At 41.8% G+C, this 19,030-nt stretch overlaps 1 long non-coding RNA gene across 1 annotated transcript in view; it reads right to left on the minus strand.

The window, feature by feature from the left end:
• Window positions 1-19,030, minus strand: part of LOC118631731 — a 97,072-nt gene that overhangs the window by 36,563 nt on the left and 41,479 nt on the right. The gene's annotated exons all lie outside the window — the stretch shown is intronic.

Genomic DNA, 19,030 nt, shown 5'->3' on the forward strand with positions numbered 1-19,030 from the left:
GTTCATAAATATTTATCCCCATTTCTGATGATTTCCTTGGGATGCATTCCTAGGAATATAAATAATGGGTCAAATGGTATTTTCATGTGAAGGCTTTTGAGAAATAATACCCAAATATTTTGTGGAAAGTTGGTAGCAATTTATGTGCCTACCAGCACTATGAAAGGTTTATGTTTGATAGCATTTTGGCAAGCACTAGATAATGCAAGCATTATTATTAATTATTTGTATCTTATTTTTTTCTTTTTTCACTGAAACAAATCTGTCATTAGGTCCAGCTGTTTCTCATCCTAAACTGCTGCTACACTCCCCCCTCCCCCCGTTTTCGAGTTGCTGTCCTAAACCAGATTCTCGGCTATTTCATGCGCACAAACTTGCCAAAGTCTTGCACTCCATTGCACCCACCACCCTCATATTCTTGCTGACACTAACTCAGACTTAATTTCAGGCTCCTCTAAATCCCTTTGCCTACAGAGTCAGTATCACACACTCAAGACAAATGAATTACATTTGTCTTCTCCTGGCAAGAACCATTCACATAACAATTGATTCGACCAATATTTGATGAGCATCTCTTATGTGCCAAGCGCTACACTAAACACAAGAGCTACTAGAAGAACAATTCACACACCCCAAAGATCGGAAGTTTCTAATGGAGAAGATGAATAAGTAAATAGACAATAATAATGTAGACTGATCGATGCTTCAGTAGAAATAATCACAGTAGCAAAAAGGAAGGGAAGTTATTATGATCTGAGGAGGCTGGAAAAGCTTTATGCAGAAAGCAATACCTAAGCACAAATCCCATGATTTCAAGTAAGAACTTAGTGAGGCAAAGCCATTTGTAATGGACTACATATTTGTGTCCCCTCAAAATTCACATTTTGAAATCCTAACCCTCAATGTGATGGTATTAGCAGGAAGGGCTTTGGGGGGGATTATGAGGTCATGGGGATGGAGCCCTCACAAATGAGATCAGTCCTCACGAGAAGGGACACAAGGGAAGGGATTAGCCAGAGAACATATATGCATGACCCACAGACACAACAATGGGTTATGACCAGGGGACGGGTAGGGGGGACACGGGGCTGAGTGGAGGGGGAAGGGGGGGGATGGGACACTTGTATTAGTGTCAACGATAAAAATAAAGTACTTATAAACCACAAAAAATAAAAAAGACTCTGTTCATTGCTTGCTGTTTGCCACGCAGGACACAGCAAGAGAGCAGTCCTCCCTCCACAAACCAGGAGGAGGGCTCGCCCCAGGAGCCCGGCCACGCTGGCGGACTGACCAGGAGACTTCCAGCCTCTAGAACTGCGAGGCGCAGCTGTGTGCTGTCTAGGCCTCGGTCTACAGTCTTCTGTCACCGCAGCCTGAACTAAGACACCATTCCAGAGGTACAGACAGGTGTAAGGAAAGAGGGGAGAGAGAGAGAAGGTGAGAAGAAATGCCACAGACCAAGAGAAATATTTGCAAAACATTCACTTTATACATGGTTTGTAAACAGAAGACATTCGGTAAAAATTCAGGAAAACTGAATAAAACATGGACTTTAGTGCAATAATAATGGGTCAACATTGTAACATTAATTGTAACAAATGTATCATTCTAATGTAATTTGTTAATGATAGAGGAAACTGAGTACCAGATATGAGAACTCTCTGTAGCTATAGTAACAATTTCAGTAAACCTGTAACTGTTCTAAAGATTGTTTATAAAAGCATATTGAATGTGTGTGTGTGTGTGTGTGTGTGTGTGTGTGTATGATAATGTTTTGGGTTATTCTTTAGAGACAGTGGAAAGGAGGGGGGGAGGAATAGAGAGAGAAACGTCTATGTGAGAGAGACACATTGATTGGTTGTCTCCCAGACAATCCTGACTGGGACTGGGGATCAAACCTGCAACCTAGGTATGTGCCCTTGACTGGGAATCAAACCAGTGACCCTTTGGTCAGTGGGACTATGCTCTAACCGCTGAGCAAAACCAGTCAAGGCTATATAAAATAATTTTATCTTGATTTCACACATATATGACAAGTAAACTTTAAGTGGATTAAAGGCCAAATGAGAAAGTATGCTTTTAAAACATGTAATGAAATGCAGGATAATTTCTATATGATATTGGGAGAGGAAAGGATATTCTAAACAAACATGAAAAGTACAAATCATAAAAAAAAAAAAAAAAACCTGATAAACTTAACTACATCAAAATACAATATTTTTCAATGAGAAATCACCATAAACAAATGTTAACACAAGCCAAACACTGAGAACAATATTTAAAACCTACAATAGAGGAGTAGTATTCAAAATATTTAAAGAATACCCTTAACCTATTATGAAAGAACAAACATGTTCACTTTTTCAATAAATTATTTGTTTAATAAATAAGAGATAATAAAGTATCTCATATTATTTTCCTTAGGAAAGTCATATTCAAATATGGTTCTTGGTTTTAACAAAAAGAATTCTGCTATGAACTTGATTCCACAAGGAACTCCATTTTTTTAGTTGTTATATACTTTTTTAAAAATAAAAAAAAAGAACAAACGAAACAAAACAACAAAGAATACTGTGATGGTTAATTAGATTTTTTTTTATTTTTTATTTTTATTTTTGTATCCTCACCTGAGGACTTTTTAGCATTTATCTTCAAATAGAGCGGGAGGAAGAGAGAGAGAAACATCAATGTGAGAGAGACACATCGACTGGTTGACACCCACACGACCCCAACCAGGGCCAGGGACAAACCGCAACCAACGTACGTGCCTTTTACGGGAACCGAACCCTGGACTCTCTGGTCCACAGGCCGACGCTCTAACCTCTGAGCCAAACCGGCCAGGGCTGTGATGGTTAATTTTATGTCTCACCATGGCTAGATATGGCCAGTTGTTTGGTTGAACACCAGTCTAAATGTTGTGACCATTTTTAGATGGGGTTAACATTTAAGTCAGTAGACTTTGAGTAAAGAGATTTCCCTCCATAATGTGGGTGGGTGTCATCTGATCAACAGTAGGTTTAAGAGCAGAGACTGAGTTTTTCTGAGGAAGAAGGAATTTTGTCTCCACATGCAACATAGAAATTCGGCATGAGTGTCTAGCCTTTGAACTCAAGACCGTAATATCAACTGCTCCCTAAATCTACAGCCTCCCAGCTTGCTCTGTGGGATTTCAGATTTGCCAGTCGCCATAATCTCATGAGCCAATTCTACAAAATCAATCTCCAATCTCTTTCTCTCCCTCATTTCATATATATAACTATATATACTTCTAAGATAAAGAACAATTTGGTAACGCTGAAAATATGTATGCTAATAATTCAGACATTCCACATTTAGCGATATAATCTACATTTTCATACATCTACCGAAGGAGATACATAGAAAAATGTTCACCGTAGCATTGTTCGTACCAGCTAAAAAGAAAAAGCAAAGCAATGTAAAAGTCCATCAATAGAGGAAGATACATACCTTGTGTTTTTTTTAATGGTCTACAATAGCTATTATAATGGGAACTATATATCTATATGTACAAACTGAAACATAGGTACAAAAAAAGTACAAGTGGTACATTGTAAAATGGTATATACCATTTGATATTATAGTGTACCTTTTAATACATAGCCTGTCCTATGCTGTTTATAAATGCACGCAGCATAATAAACATTATAACAGCATAACCTGGGATAATGCACACTACAGGCATCTTGCCCCTGATGAAGGAGGGAGAGGAAAGGAGATGGAGAGAGATACAAAATGAAATCTTAGCTATATTTGTATGTTGTTTTATCAAAGTCTGAAGCATGTATAAATGTAAAGATTTGTTCATGACCAGGTGAGAAGGGCAAGGATATTTGTTATATTACACCATCATTTTCTGTTTGGATTTTTATAATTAAAAAATTGTATAACATTGTTTGAATTTAAAAATCAGTAATAAGTACGTATGATGCCAGGCCAGTACTTGAGTAATTGAAAGGAATAGCTTTGCAAATTGTGTAACTGTCCAACCACTATGCTGCACACCTGAATCTAATATAAAATAATATTGGATGGCAACTATAATTGAAAAATGAAATGTAAAAAAAAATAATGTCAGTAATCCAAAGGAGGGTTAAAGGTAGCATGAGAATGGGGCAGGCTGGAGAAAAGTGGCCCAGCATCCTAGCCAGCCAGTCGGTAGTCCTTCAGCGCAGCAAGGAAGAGACAGGGAGCAGCCCTGGCCGGTTTGGCTCAGCGGTTGGAGCGTTGGCCTGCGGTCCAGAGAGACCCAGGTTCGGTTCCCGCTAAGGGCATGTACTTCAGTTGCAGTTTGTTCCCGGCCCTGGTTGGTCGTGTGGGTGGCAGCCACTCGATGTGTCGCTTTCGCATCGATGTTTCTCTCTCTCTCTCTCTCTCTCTCTCTCTCTCTTCCTATCACTCTATCTGAACAAAAAAATGGAAAAATGTCCTCAGGTGAGGATGAAAAAAAATAATAATAAAGAGACAGGGAGCAGTGGAGCGGTTGAAGGCTGTGCCCAGGTTTCTGGCTCAGGGCACTGTGAAGAGGAAGGACCGTCAGTGAGAGAGGACAGTTTAGGGTGAGAGCATCTTCTACCGTGCTCATCATAATTTGAGGCACATTTACACACACTCAGTACATGCTTTCTTGACTCATTTGAAAGGAATATTTGGAAAGCTGACACAAAAACATTATATCCCAGAGACAACGTTCTCCTCCTTTCTAGGTACTTGGGATACATCGGGTTTTATGTACTCATCACAGGCCAAGTCAACCAGGTGAGTGAGGATCAGGGAAACATTCTCACATAATCTAATTACAAATACTGTTAGACAAAAGATTTCAAGTGACTCTTATTCTGAACTTTAACAACACCCTGGAGAAAATAGCTATTACATTTCAAGTGGCAGACTATGGCTCCCCTTTAAAAAAATCAATAGATTCTCTGGAGAAAAGCATTAAATGACTTCTTTTTAGAATTTCATCAGTAGCTTACCTGCTATACAGACAGTCTATAATCATAAACAAAGATGATCTGATTGAAAAGAAAGTCAACAATAATATCGATCAACCGCCTTTCTCATACTTGCAATGTCTAGACATTTGCTATTTATTGTTAAAAGTTCCATCAAACATGACCCAATTCCCACAGAGCCTCGGTGATCAAATTGACCTCTTCTCGGCCTCACCTTATTTCTTCTTGATGGTGCCTCAGTGCCAAGCAGAAATAATTAATACAATATTAATCAAAGTAGGTGTAATTATCTGTGTGTATGTCACTTTTTATGAATCATTAGACTACTTGGGAACAAAGGCAAAGTTGGATAAGGGGATGAGCCAGCCAGGCATCTTCTTGGGATCAATAATTCATAGGAATTGTAGAACAAAGCAGGAGCACACCGGATTTACCTGAAGGACGCTGACACACCTGAGGAAGAGTACAGAAAGCTCCTCACCAGCCTCAGTTTCTCTGATGAACATGTTTATTGCAGGCATGGTATCTTGTGCGGCTCTGACCTCACCTTTAACCCAGTGGCCAGCCAAGTGAATGCTAATTGGTGTCAGCAAAATTATCTATAACCCCCAAACCAAATAATGCATGATTTAGTTCAGTTCACTAAGACCACAACTTTATTAGAGTCTCTAAAGGTATGCCACTCATTGTATCTCCTCTACCCAACACTAACCCAGTACTACTCTGCACTGGACTCCTCAAAGTGAGTCCATCGACCAGAAGCATCAGCACCAGCGGGGAGCCTCTCAGAAATGCAGAATCCCAGGCCCCTCTCCAGTCCTATTGGCTCAGCATTCGCACTGGAACAAGATCACAGGCGCTTCTTACGCGTTTCAGTTTTCATGAAGCATTGGTCCACGCTCCGTGTAAACATCGACGGCGCCGTTTGGAATTAAAGATCTCCCTTTCATGCCTGCATGTGCACTCTCTGCAGGACGAGACCGGTGCCTTCCATGTTCACCGTATGACTGCTGTAAGCTAGCAGTGCCTGGCACACAGTACGTTGTCAGTAACTGTTAGGAAACCCTCGGGATTGTGAGCTTTTCACGGTCAAAAATCACAGACTGGCGTCTGTGCGTCTTTAAAACCTAGTCAGGTTCTGCCACATGATACATGTTCGATGCATGTGGAACTCCTGAATCCGTGCCCGAGTCACCCTGGAAAACAGAAGGGGCTGAAAACACAGCTAGAGTGCTGTCACGTTTATCCTGCCTTCTCCGATGGCACCAGTCCCAAGTGATCACTGATTCCCCCGTGTTTCCGCACACGTTGTTTATTAATAATAACAGTAAACACTCGGGTCGCTCTTTCCCATTTTAAAGTAACTCATCTTCACAATCTCATTAATTCTTCCATTGACCCTATGAAAAATAGTGTTCTTAATAGTTCAAGTAAGTCCTTGGTGGTTAGAGACCCAGACTCAAACCGAGTGTGTGATGTTCTCGATGTCATGAAGCTGGTGGGTGACGGGGTCAGCCTGTGTTCCCATAGCTGCTGGTCCTCTTCCTCCCTGCACTACACCGATGACCATCATCAGGTGGGAACTGGTATTTCAGGAAAGTTACTCAGACGTTTGCTGGCTCTAGCTCTCAATTCATATTGTTATTATAACTAGTTCACTTAGTTGTGCACGCTAATTGTTTATTTTTTCAAAGAAACCAGTCTGCTTGGTCTTTTGGAAGCGCCTTCTTCATCGACGCATTCATGTACTTATCCATTCGTCCACTTACCCAACATCTTTTTAATGACCTCTTTGAATAGTGGCAGCCCAAGAGCAGTCGTTCAATATTTGTTTAATTGAACTGATTAGCTTCCTTTGATCAATAGTGATGATTTGGGTCCCTGAGATCCACTGGTTAGACGATCACGTTGCCAGATGAAAAGTGTGAAGTCACCGAACACGAGAGCGGGCAGATGCCTTCACAGATGATCTCCTCCAATTGTACTTCTGCCAGGAGAAGACGCTGAGTGACATGCCCACGTTCACATTTCAAACCTTTCGTGTCCCTTCTCCTGTCGGGACCTGAGTTATCTGTATGATATGCTTGCATTGAGCCCAAGCCAGGTTGTTGTCAGATCGCCACTTAACATGGACATAGAAGCAAATAATTAAAAATACCCCCAAGCCCCATATATTGGTTAGATGCCCCCCTAAAGCTTGCAGTTAATAATGTCCTCATAGGGCTGACCCTAAGAAAACTTTGGAATGACTGAGATCATCACGCCTTGAATGACAAACTCATCACGCCTTGAACGAGCACTTACGTGAATAATTAACAAGACAGTGCCTTGTAGTGTCGCGGTAACAGGTCGCTCGGCTCCCAAAGAGAGGCTACCTGAAGCTGTCTTCCTTGTTCAAGGCAACCAAAATTTTTAGACAGTAAATTGTAATGTTTATCACTTTGAGGATATAGATAGTTTGGGAGGTTTTTTGCTTCTGAAGTAGCTAAACATTCATTATTACTAGATGCTTCTAAGCTTTTAGAGAAAGTGGCACAAAGGAATAATTATGTAGCTTATTGACTAATCTCTAACTGTTACTATTCTTATTATTTTCCATAGTACATCTGAGGGAAAGTAACACCGACTCTTGTTGGATATAGGATTGAAACATAAGTTATTTTCAGTTCAGCTCTGGGATGTCACTTGACATGTTCATCTCATTCTCCCATCTGTAGGCCACGGTCTGGACCTTCACCAAGAGGCAGTGAGTGAGGAGAAGCAGCAAAGGGAAGAAAAGGAGGAATTCAGTGTCATTCCTTGGGCCGTTCCCTAAGAACAAAACTACCTCCATCTTCTCCACCTTACACTGAGAAATAACCTCACGTTTGTCTTGTGTACTCTAGATGTATGGGTCCAATATTTCTCTTTCTTTCTTTCTTTCTTTCTTTCTTTCTTTCTTTCTTTCTTTCTTTCTTTCTTTCTTTCTTTCTTTCTTTCTCCTTCCTTCCTTCCTTCCTTCCTTCCTTCCTTCCTTCCTTCCTTCCTTCCTTCCTTCCTTCCTTCCTTCCTTCCTTCCTTTTTGTTCATTCTATCTTCCTTCCTTTCTTTCTTTTCTTCTTCTTCCTCCTCCTCCTCCTCCTCTTCTTTTTCCTCTTCTTCTCCTCCCTCTCCTCCTTCTTCTCCTTCCCCTCCTATTCTCCTCCTCCTCCTCCTCCTCCTTCTTCTCCCCCCACAAAAAGGATGCTATTTTCTCTTACATGAAAATCACCACTTTGGAAACCTTTTGAAACTATCCACTTTTAAGCTAAATGCATGTCTACTCTGTGACCTTGCACCCAATTCCTTCACATAGATAAATGAGTATATTTGTCTACCAAAGGACAAAGATAAGAATTTCATAGAAATGAAATGTCTACCTATAGTGGAATGCATAAATTGCAGAATATCCATAAAGTGGAATACTATACAACCATAAAAGATAGCATCCACTACAAGCAAGATCACAGTGGAACCTCACAGACATAGCAATGAATGGGTGAAAGAAAAAGCTAGCCATGAAAGAGTACATAGCGCATAATCCAATTATTATACGAACGTCAAGAATGGGAGAGAGTAAACAGTGGTGATAGAAGTCAGAATACTGGTTACTTGATTTTGAGAGGTGGGAAGGACAATGTGGATATGAACTTAAGAAGGGGCATGGATGATCCCATATATATGTACAAATCCATTGATTTGTAGACTTAAGATCTGTTTGTATCTACACCCCACAGGCATGTTGATTAAATGATAACGGACTGTTTCCTCCCGGCAGCTGACTACTGCTGGACTCCGCACACAGTGGCGTCGCCCACCTTCTGCTCTTCCCTCGGCAGCCCCCCACCTTGGGCTACCCACTTTCCCTCATAAGGGAGCTTCCCTTAGGAAAGTGTGCATTCTGACCACAACAAAATATTTTGAAATAAAAATTTAAACACAACTTAGCAAAAACATTTGAACAAAGAATCTTTTCTATTATACATGCAAATCCGTGGCAGATGTGCTCAGAGGAAGAGCGCGGGTCCACCCACCGCTCGAAGGAAAGTAAAACTGAATAAGCATTTCTGAAATATTGTAGTGATTTCCCCCCTGGCCCCTAGTCAAGACTGACAATAGACATAGAGAAAAGCATGAGAAAGGCCTGTCTGGTCCACGTGACTGAATTCTCAGACAGTGCTGGGGGACTGGGGAATTTGACTCAGCTCAGAAATCTAGGAACACCCCTTATGGGGAAAGGCTGAAGCCCATTTGGGGGTGAGCCATTCGACCCTTCCTTAGATACAGGCTTATTTCATTGAACACTTATAAGACCAGTAGCATTATAAAGTAAGGCGTACAAACATTCACCAACTTTTCTCCCAAAGTCAAAGAGCTTTTTGTTTGGGGACCCTGATTGGAGACCTCATTGTGTAACTCCTGGTTTCTGTGACATGCCTCTTGTAATCTGACCAGTGGGCCTCCTTTGTGTTGCTTCCGGACTGAAATATTTGGGAAGGGGCTTACAGATGACTTAGATTAGTCATGGTACACTTTTCCCCAATAAAGGCCATGATACATATCTTCTTTTTTCAGTCTCCCTGGATGAAAGTTTTATGAATTGACCCTGTCACAAATCAAATAAAACCAATGGGTGCTTTCTAATTTATCATTTCTCTTGCTGTCCTGAATTGGCCCTCCCCGAGAATTTTGGCAGTGGGGGATGGGCATGATCCCTGACTTCAACCGTACTTACTGTTCTCAGGTACCTATTGAAGGTCATTCTGGTAACTGGCAGTTTAACTCTGACTTCCACAACTGTGCCTAATTGTTAACTAGTTTCGTGCTCTTGACATTAGAACCTAATAGAACCACACTCTGGAAACCAGCTCCCAACATCCCCTTTTCCCGACTCACCAACCATCCTAGACTCATTCACGTAGATGCTCCCAATGTCACCTCCTTGCTTCACGATTCGGGAGAAACATGCTGTGTACTGAAAGCCTTATATGGGAGCAATGCCTGAAAGGATGAAAAATCTGCCAGGTTTTTCTTGGCTTTCCATCAGCCGCTCTCAAGGCAGCTGGGGTGCCCTGGTTACCCCGACAGACCCCGCCGGCTAGGCAGCCTAATCAGCTTCTACTGTCTCACAGCCTTTTGCAATGGAGGTGGCTGCTCCAGGGAAGCTGAGTGAAGCTCGGGTCCTGGCATTGCCTCAGGCTGCGCATGAGGGCCACTCCAAAGGTGCCTTTCCAAATAAGAATCGTGGAACTCTTTAGAAGTGACTACATGAAACAAAGCCATAGTTTATAAAAGCAGGGTAGCTATGGATAATGTGGATGCATTCTGATATTAGCAAAACTTTTAAAAAATTAAGTGACATAAGTAGAAAATGAGCGTTCTGGTAATTAAAATAGGAAGGACTGAGCCCTACCATAGAAACTGCAGCCCTCTTAGAAATAAAGGAGAAACACTCAGGACCTTCTCTTCACCACTCACTTAATGCATTTGCCCCAGGAAGATGTGTCTGATTGACAGGACAGGGGACAGTAGCTCAGCCTCTCTCCTTGACAACAAGGTCACTGGAGCATGGATTCTCTGCTCTGCGTCAGGTGGACAAAGTCAATTCAGGCGGATCTCAGTCCTGAGCCAGTAATAAAGCTTATACAGAAGATTATGTGTATGTCTATGGGACATTTTTTCAGACATCCAACAAGTTCAGATAATGCTAGAGAACACTACGAAGAAAAACACTCCTATAACTTTGCTTAAGAGCTCAAACACCACCCATACAATTGCAAGTCTTTGATTTTCCTTTCTTGTTCCGGTTCTTCTCCCTCACACTTCCTATCGCAGAGGGAACCACCACTATATCCTCATTCCCCCGATGCTTTCCTAGCTATGCTATGTATATATTCCTCAACAATATTAAAGTTTGTTCTGCTTATTTATATACCGTATATATGAATAGTATATTCACATAGTTCCTTTTTTATTTGTATAAAATTATTTTGCTCCATATTATATTGTCAGGGTTTACTCGTGTTGATAGAAGTATTGCTAGTACATTTATCTTAAATGACGATGATATTCCCATGGATTAATATACTGCATATATATGGTGATGGATATTTAGGTGGTTTCTGTATCTCACTATTATGGACACACTACTGTGAATTTCCTGTGATATGTTTCCATGGATACGTGTGAGTTTCTCTATGGTATGCGTCTCACAAGAGAATTAGTGCATACTAAGATAAGTGCATTTTTACTGTTGCTAAGTATTTCTAAAGCTGATATTTAGACCTCTGATTCCTATCTTTTTCTTAGCTGTTGCAGATCCCATAAGAGAGAGGAGATGATTAATGCTTCCTTCTTCCTCTACCTAAGGTAATCTTTCTTCCTCCTCTTTCTGCCGCATAAATGCTTAATCATTTTCTAAGACTCAGCTAAGTTTCTCTCTCCTGTGTGAGCTCTCTGAACCCCACAGGTAGTGTTCGCTCTGTCTTGTGAGCTTTCACTGACAGCATTTCTATGTGGGACCTGTCAGCTACCAAACCCTGTAGAACCTGCCTGCTGTGTGTGTGCACAGATTTCACAAAGACTATAATCTCCAGAAGAGAAACCGAAACTCAGAGCCCCCCCAAACCACACTATAGAGACATTATGTCCTTTAACTGAGTCCTGCTCACCCAAAACTCCAACAATTAGAAAGGCTACGCAGTAGTAGCAGCTTTGGCATTACCCTTGATCCATTTTATTGATACTCTCTTGTCCAGAACACTAGTGTTCTTAATAGAAGTTTGAATGAGAAACAAAGCTGACTAACTCTAACTTCTACAAAAACACAGATGCCATGGTCCCTACCCTCATCCCCTTGACATCTACTTCACTAGAGAAGGTACACACGTGACACTATTATAGTAAGAAAAATGCATGTGCAGAATTATAAAATTATGGGGCACCAAAAGCTAAAATGGCCTAGAGGTGATAACATCTGTCTTTGATAAGTAAGAAAGTGTCTTTTGAGGTGATGCTTCACCTGAGTTAACATAGCCAATTAGTAGCAAAGCCAGAGCTCTTGATAACTCATTTGTTTAAAATTCAGAAATATTTATAGAACACTCAACCATACCACCTCTCCATGTATATGCTAATTAGGACAAACCTGAAGAATTCAATTTAATTAAAATTATTTTCTTGTAGATGTACTCTGTGAGTATTGTCATATTAGGTATATCATGGACTTTACAAAAGACATTGTCACTGGAGTTAAGAAACTTACATTTCATCTGGCGGCAGCAAAACAGGAAAACGGTGACACCGAGTTTATAACAGGTGTGAACTCGGAAGTTTAGACTGAAGCAGGAAGATAAAATAGACGAGGAACTCCAAGGTGGAAGGCTGTACCACCTGCAGAAATGTCAAGGGAATTCTGAGAGTCATCTAGATCTGAAACCCACAAGATTATAAAACGAGGTCAAAAGAATAGAAATTAGGAGAAATATTTTTGTGAAAATTACTTATTTGGAAAAAGTTGTGCTATAATGTTGCCCCTTTCTTCACTCTCCACCATTTACCTTAAACTTAAATAGAGGCTCTTCAGTAGGACTGTTGAAGAGAATGCTGTGTGCACCCTTGATCTGGGCACTGACGCGGCCTGCCGAGTGACACAAGCCCAGAGGATGAAGGTAAGAGGCCGGGTGAAATGGCAGGAAGAGGGTAGAGAGGAGGTTTGGGAAGTCCCTGCACTTCCTGTGTGTGAACTGCAATCTTCTGATATGGGGTCTCATTGGAAAGATGACCCATCTAAATAGACGTCCTACCAAAGGGAGCTGCTGCCAGAGGGCAGGGCAATTCTTAGAATATATGTGGAGTAAACTGCCAGAAATGTGCACTGAATGCGGATCAGGACCACGCGGACCAAGAGCAAAGGCATTGCCCATGACTGTGGCCTCCTGCTTGGAGAAGCCCAGCAAGAAAGCCATGAAGACATCCCTGGAGATGCCCTTCAGAGACTGGATTAGCTGAGCCTCTCGGGCAGGCTCCATTTACAAGAAGCAAACTTACAACTGACTAACTAAGCATTTTCTCCCATCTCTCCCCATTTCTCTTCCCGCATTCCACCCAGGATAAGCTGTCCACTCGAGCTAAAGAGGAATGATGAGCAGCTGGCAGAGAAGGAAGGATGGAGGTAGGGAGGGAGGAAGGGAGACAGGGGAAGGGCTAATCCTACCTCATTCTCCCAAACATAGTCTGGCCTACTTGGGCTGCCCCAACCTGTAGCCCCAAAGGCAATTTTCTTTCTGCTGTATCATGGTGTCAGAAAATAATGTAGACAGAGAGCAGGATGACATTTTTAAAAAATTGGTAGCACAAAGTTGTATAGATGTAATCTAGATAGTAGGTCTCATCTTGGTATCAAACCCAAAAGAAAACCTACATTTCACCCCCCTCCCCAACAAATGTCTTGGAAAGGACTTAAATGTTGACCAAAGTCACTGAAAAAGGCACCAAAGAGAAATCACATTAATAACACACAGAGACATTTCTTTTCTTTACAGATGTTTTTATTTTTTTATTTTTTATTTTTTTAGAGAGAGGAAGTGGGGGAGAGAGAGAGAGAAAACAAAAACAAAAAAAACATTGATGTGATAGAGAAACATAGATCTGTTGCCTCCTATACAACACCCCGACTGGGGACAGCAACCTGGGCATGTGCCCTGACCAGAAATTGAACTGGCGACCTTTCGGTGCACAGGATGATGCTCAACCAACTGAGCCACTCCAGCCAACCACATAGATACATTTCTTAAAATCTCCATTTCTCTTCAAATCTCTTATATAATCAGTTGTCCTCAATATCTTATCTCTTCTCTCTAAAACATCTAAAACTCTCTTTCTGAACGCAGGGAGTCTACTATTTTTCTCTGTAAATTTCCTTGCTAGCCTGTCAGATCTATGGATTTTTCCAATAAGAAGATTTTTACTCTACGTAATAATAATAAAGCAAACAGTTCTCCCTTTTTGCATTCTGTCTACCCTGGCGCTCCTCACCACAGTCAACAAGCTGAAAAGGGTTAGAGATGATGGGGGAAGTAAGGCTATGAATATTATATGTTTCTACATTTTATCGCTCACATGAGTTCATAGAATGAGGCTCTATTTGTACTTAAGTAACAGAACAACTTCAAACAAGAATAGCAATTATATTGAACCTTGAAGGAGGGGGTGAGTTTGGGTGTTTCTATTAGCACATCAACATTATGCTTACTCTGTGATTCCAAATGCTAAGAAATTGAAAGTCAACTTGAAGTATTCTCGATTATAAGATAGTTTCCCCTACCTTTCAAAGGTATTTCCTGAGAGCAGCCATCCCTAAGTGTAAGCTCTAGGAAATCTATAATCAGTTGCTCTCTCTAATTGAGCACTTTCTTTCCTTAGACTTTGGAAGAAGCATGAAAATGATTTACTGATTTAGGAACTGGGTGGAGTAGACCGCAGAAGGACAAATCAAAAACATCTGGAATGAACTAGTTGAGAGAGAGAGAGAGAGAGAGAGAGAGAGCGCGAGCGCACTTTCAAATGAAACAAAGTACAGATGATTTGGCTAAATTTAAGCCAAGCCAAACACTCACATTAAACATTGCACTTGGGTCTGGTTCAATAGCAGGAGCCGGCAAGAGGGAGCATCAGCCAACATTGCATCAGACACACATTGTGGACAGAGGAAATGAGTTAGCCCAGCCAGCTGTGACTTCAAAGGCTGCTCTCCCGGAGAACAGTGGGAAAGGGTTCCCTCTTCAGTGAAGACTGCAAAGTTCAGCCAAAGACAGTCCAAAGGGAATGGACTTCAGGAGGAGGAAAATCACATTCCATGCACAAGAAAGAGTATTTTCCTTCCATGATGTGGCTGTGACAATCAGAAAAGGCAGGAAGATGGTGGCAAAGAGAGGTGACAAGATTCTGATGCCCATTCGGGGACGGAAGACCCCGGTGCGTAATTCTGAAACGGGGTGTTTGTGTGTGGATGGTGTTGCTGTGGGGCCCACACACCTCCTTGCGTGAATCACGTTTCCAAATCTGTGGGAGGAGGGACACACAGGATTCCTCCCCTGAGTCCCATGGATAATGTTTTTACCCCTATGGACTTCTAGAAAAACACACACTTCTTTCACATTATTTATGCAACACAAGTTTCTCGAGGATCCAAGAGTGGGTTAGACCCTGGGAACACAGAGACAAACCGGATGGTCCCTGTCCCAGGAGTGTGCAGTCTGATGGGGAGCTAGAAACAGAGGATCATGATATTGAGTGATACGTCTTCTATTAAATCAGTGATGCCCAACGTGTAATCACTAGTATCAGCATCACCTGGGAACTTGTTAGAACTGCAGCTCTGTGGGCCCCAACCCAAATCGACTGAATCAGAGAGCTGAGGTTGGTGGAACAGACTCACCCTGTGATTGGGACGCAGCCGAAGTTGTAGAGCTACCTTGATACAAAGCAAAGAGAACTTTGAGCAGAGAGAAAACATACCTGAGTCAACTGTGGCGTCCTCAGCCACCTATAAATCACTTCTCAGCCCCTTCTCCTAGATTCCAAAGAGGGTCCTCTGGTGACTCGCAAGAATGACGCACAAGACTGGTGTTTTGTCTCTCTCAGTAAACTGTAAGAACTTCAAGGGCAGGGGCTGCTATTTCTTTCAGCTTTTCTTTTATTTCTCTTCCTTTCCGATGTGAATTCAATACTTCTACAGGCATTGGAATTTATTGTAAGTAGCTAATTCAGAACTTAGACTGGTGCGAGGGTTACACATTCATGAGGAGAAATGGGCCAATATGTACTTTAAAATGTTCCTAGCTCTTGGAGGTTGGAGGCGAACATAAATGTTGTCTCGCCCACACACTCACTGGCTGCCTGAATCCTCCCTCTGCATCCTTGCCCAGAGTCTGCGCCTCTCAAGCCTGAGGACCTCCGTGGGTCCCACTATCTCAGGCTGCTAGAAAGAGCCAGCTTCTCCTGGGCTGCAATCTACCACCATTTAAATTCACTTGTTAGTTCTAGTCCTATCCCTTGGGAACCCAGAGCAAGGATACGCCCATATTAATGCAACAGTTTTCAAGTATTTAAAGTTCGCAATTACGTAGCATCAAACATGGGTTAAACTTACAGACTCTGGAACCAAACTGCCTGCATTCAAATCCTTTTTCTGTCACCTGTAAGCTCTCGAACCTTGGGAGAGTTATTTAGTATATGTGGCTTTGTTTCTTTGTAGCCAAAGAAGCATATAATAGCATGACACTGAGGGCTTTCGTCAAGAGTGCATGAATTGATACATGTAAATGTGCGTGGAAGGGTAAGTGCTCTAAAAGTTTTAGCTGTTATTCATCATCCTCATTATCCAAGAAAGCTTGTCAGGGTATCTGACAGAGGCCATCTTTCTAATTCTATAGTCATTCACTAGGTGAGCCTATTCACTCCTGTGGGTTCAACTGCTGTCTATACGTTTGTGTAAAATCTATTCATTCTTCTCCTGAGCACACAGCTAGATGTAAGTGGCCAGGATGGGCCATATGACATGTTCTGGCCATTACAATTTGGATAGAAATGATGCACACCGTGTCTAGTCCTGAGAAATTTCCACACTCTCAGGTAGTTGAATACATAGGGATCAATGAAGGACTCCAAGAAGCCCCAGGGGGGGGTGGAGCCATGAACTGGAAGAAGTTTAGATCCCAGAGTCAACCCTTAGGGGAGAGCTACCTAAAGAGCCACCAGAATGAAGCATCCACGCTGGGCTTTGCGTGACCAAGAAATAAACACTGACTGTGTTGAGCCACTGGGATTTCACAGCCTACAATGACTAATATAGCGACTCCCTGGTATATCTCTTGCTCAGACTTTGCTGCTGAGCCTCAGAACTATGCATTGTGCTTTCTATTCAGCCTTTCCACACGGACCTTCAAATACGTAATAAGTCAGCTCATGGCTTCAGGATCAAAGCTTCTGTGTGGAAATACCAGTCCTGCTAGGTGACCAGCTAGAAAACCATGAGTGAATTACATAAACAACACATAACTGTATATACTTCAGAGTTGTTCCAAAATTAAATGAGTAGATGTACATAAAACACAGCAGTCCCTGGTGCATAGTAAATGCTCAAAAAAATGCCAAACATTATGTCCATCCCACCCCAAATTTGCTCTTTCCCCGGGGTTTTCTGTATGAATAACTGCCAGCTTCCCCACCATCCAACAGCTATTAAAAACAGAAACTTGAAACTTAATCTTGAGTCATCTTTTATTTTTTATCATCCCATGTGGAAAACATCACAACAACTGATGGATTATGCTAAGTTTTTTTTTTTTCTTTATTGATTTTAGAGACAGAGGAAGGGAGAGGGAGAGAGAGCTGGAAACATCGATGAGAGAGAACATTGGTTGACCACCTCCTGTACGCCCCCCACTGGGGATCGGGCTCACAACCTGGGCATGTGCCCTGACCGGGAATCGAACCAGCGACCTCTTGGTGCATGGGTCGATGCTCAACCACTGAGCCACACCGGCCAGGCATGCTCCCTAAGTATTTCTCAAATTTGTCTACTTTTCTCTATCATCTAAAGTGTATCCTCTTCATCTTCGTTAGCGCTACCCGTGCACATGGCTCTATTCTAGTTGCATCCTTACTTGTCCTTTCAAACCTGTTCTCGTGCCTTTCAAATGTGTTCTTCACATGGAAATGTTAACATTCTTCTAATTACAATTCAAGTCTGATACGGTAACTCCAAAATCCAAAATGTATTAACAGCGGTCATGGATCTTTGGTAAGACCCAACCGCCCACCCACCACTTCAGCCTCTCCCCGCAACCCATTACCTGGCTTTATCACCAGAGTTCAGTCACTCGGGCCCTTTGCTGTCCTTTTTAAACTTGCTGTAGATTGTCCCACCTTTGACATTTTCAAATGCAGGCGACATCTGCTTAAAATGAACTTTCTTCCCACCCCCCGTTTACCTAATTAATGAACCATTCTTTACATTTTAGCTGAAGTGCTACATCTCCAAGAAAGTCTCATTCTTAGCAGTCTCAGCCCACACTAATTAATTAATGATGCCCACACTAATTAATGATGCACTCGCAAAGCACACTCCTTCATTAAACTCTGTACACTTGCCACTATTTGTACACACGTGACTTCTCAGCCAGCCAGAATGCTTTATGAGTCCAAGGACCCCACGTGGATGGGATTCTGCCTCGTATACTGGCTTGAATGGAAGAGGGTCTAAGTATGTTTTTATAAGCATAAGAGTCTGTTTAGGTGCCTTTGTATTTGTATATCTCATATGAATTTTCACTTGGTTGGGTCCGGAGGAAAGTCCTACAATTAATTCATGTACCTAAATAATTTTATTTACAAATGTAGAAAATCTTACCTCTTTGATTTCAAAATCCAGTTGATTTGACACACACAAAGGAAAATCTATGGAATAGTATCATCCAGCCTGTCCTAGTACAATGAGTCTAAGACCTCCATTGGTGGGGGACAGGTTATTTGGGTCAAAAAGTAGCATGTTCCCCTGGAAACAGATAGTGAGTCCTCTCATGTTCTAAACATCAAAAAATGTCATCTTTCGTGGCTCATATGGCGCCAGACCAGAACAAGAAATATAGGAGAGGAGGTGAGAAGCGCACTGGAGTGCAGAATTAACCTGGTTGCTTTTATATCAAGAAAAGGTTTGGATACAAATTTTTTTTTTTTTGGTATGTGTCCCTAGCAGGAACTGAACCCGGGACTCTCTGGTCCACAGACTGATGCTCCTACCGCTGAGCCAAACAGGCCCAGTGATCCTACTTCTAGGAATATACCCTAAGAAGCCTGAAACACCAATCAGAAAGAATCTATGTACCCCCATGTTCATAGCAGCACTATTTACAATAGCTAAGATCTGGAAACAGCCCAAATGTCCATCAGTAGATGAATGGATAAAAAAGCAGTGGTACATATACACAATGGAGTACTACGCAGCTGTAAGGAAGAAAGATCTCTTATCCTTTGAG

Source organism: Molossus molossus, unplaced genomic scaffold (assembly GCF_014108415.1).
Source record: "Molossus molossus isolate mMolMol1 unplaced genomic scaffold, mMolMol1.p scaffold_m16_p_16, whole genome shotgun sequence".
NCBI lineage: Eukaryota > Metazoa > Chordata > Mammalia > Chiroptera > Molossidae > Molossus > Molossus molossus.